The sequence below is a fragment of the Anopheles marshallii genome, chromosome 2 (assembly GCF_943734725.1).
Source record: "Anopheles marshallii chromosome 2, idAnoMarsDA_429_01, whole genome shotgun sequence".
Taxonomy (NCBI): Eukaryota; Metazoa; Arthropoda; class Insecta; order Diptera; family Culicidae; genus Anopheles; species Anopheles marshallii.
In genome coordinates, this window is record NC_071326.1 from 59369243 (window position 1) to 59371389 (window position 2147).

Consider the following 2147-nt stretch of genomic DNA (forward strand, 5'->3'; position numbering starts at 1 on the left):
GGAGCACACGCTTCGTCCGTGTGTCGCCGGCTCGTTTTAGGCAGCGTCAAAAATGTGATGAAATTTTTGCACCTACGGTTTTCAAAAACTTGCGAAATATGTTCCTTTTTTCAAGGGCTAACAGCACATTTAGCATAAAATCTACGTTTTCGTGCACTGTACATGCACACGAGCCTACTTAAATTTTTTTTTGCAAAATTGCTACCTAGCTTCCTTTCCCTGTTCGTATGGTGCGTACATCACACGCAAAAGCATTAAACCTCTGGTAGTTTAGTTGCAAAATATGCATAAATATTTGGCGTCATACAATTGGCCAGCTTTGGGAAATTTCCATCACGCGATTGTATGCGTAGCGAGGAAGAACAGAGATGGCAACGCTCGCTCGGATAGTAGAAGTAGTAGTTCGGAGAGAAAATACTCTCGCCACATTCGTTCGGATACAAGATTATATTAGAAGCCGAATGTCCCGCGCTCGGCACAGTCTTCGACTAGCAGCCTGATGGAACGGTTGGTCCGCGCGTCACGGTAGTGCGAATTTATTAGTGTGCGTAAAAGTGGTGTGATACAAGTGGTGTTGAGCAGGGGGGTCATTTTCAAAATGGCGCCGGCTCATTTCGTCGTTCAACCAGAAGCAGCAAGAGCTCATGTCGAGCAAAAGTGTGCGACGCGACAGCTAGCCTGCGCGCAGGATTATTCGTCGGGCAGTGAAATCCTCCGCGGATTGGACTAAAAAAAATACTTTTCTTTAAAACAACTGTGCTTCCTAATGGTGAAATGTGCGTGTGCGTGTGTGTGAAATGAAATGGACTGTGTTAATCGCAACGGTGCTGCGCTCCGTGCTGCGCGCGTTGCTGCGCTCGGTGCTTCGCTCGGTGCGACGGACAGCGAAATCCTCCGCGGATTCGCAATAAAAACTACTGTTTTTATTAACATAGTTGTTGTTGTTGTTGTTGCTGCTGCTGCTGGTGCAAAGCGTGTGTGTGAAAAGCTTCGTAGGACTATGGACTGGCCCGATTGCGGCGGTACGTCGCTCGGACGGGTGAAATGCGTGTGCGTGTGTGTGAAATGAAATGGACTGCGTTCATCCCGACGGTGCTTCGCTCGGTGCTGCGCGCGTTGCTGCGCTCGGTGCTTCGCTCGGTGCTTCGCTCGGTGTAAAGGTCGGAAAAGTAAAGCGTTCATATGTGTGCGTTAAAAAACAACGTGTAGTGAAATGGATGGGACTCTGTGCTAAGTGAACCGCAATTGCGCATCGTGGGCGCACGGTCGACACATCAATCTGCGGCCGTCAGCGGTTCATCGTCGAAGCAGCGACAGCAGTGCGCGAAGCGGCTCTGGTCGTACCAACGAAGGTAAGTGTATTGCATGATTCATTTCTACGCATGGTTTGGGGATTCGTTGCTTTTCGTTGGTCGATGGAGAAGCGAACTGCGTTGAGCCCGATGCATCGCTCTACGAAGAAACGCGTGGCGTGCTGAAAGTGTTCCTGGAGAATGTTATCCGCGATGCCCGCCATCACCTATACCGAACAGGCCAAGCGAAAACCGTCACCGCGCGATGGATGCAGTGTACGCGGTGAAGCGTCAGGGTCGCTCCTTGTACGGGTTCGGAGGTTCAACTCGCCAGCCAACGCACATTTTGCACTCATCTCAACAAAACGGTCCTTATCAGGACCACACATTTGTGTGAAAATTCTTTCCATCACAATTCTTTTCTAATGATTCCAATGGTTCATTCCATAGTACCAGTCTTTTTGAAGACTAACATTACATATTTGACGTGCTTGGGCGTCTGGCTGAACTTACTGCATCCGAAAAATAGCAGCAAACGTTACTGCAGTGCAGGAATAAATTTTGGCGTAAAATATAAAGTGGATTAAATATGCCCTCGTGCCCTCGTGAGAAAGAGGATGCTCTCATGCCACCGAACGAGACGGAGCGTGGGATGAAATTCGTACCAATTTCGAACATCGATAGGATAAAAATATAAAAAATGCAAAGCAGCGTCAAAAATGTGCGGAAATTTTTGCACACACCTTTTTGCCTACTTGCACCATATAATTCCACCACCAACACTTTTGCGAAAGGGAGGGGGGGTTCGCCTCTTACTGTCCCCTGGTACGTGCATGATGCCACCAACAATTTTGC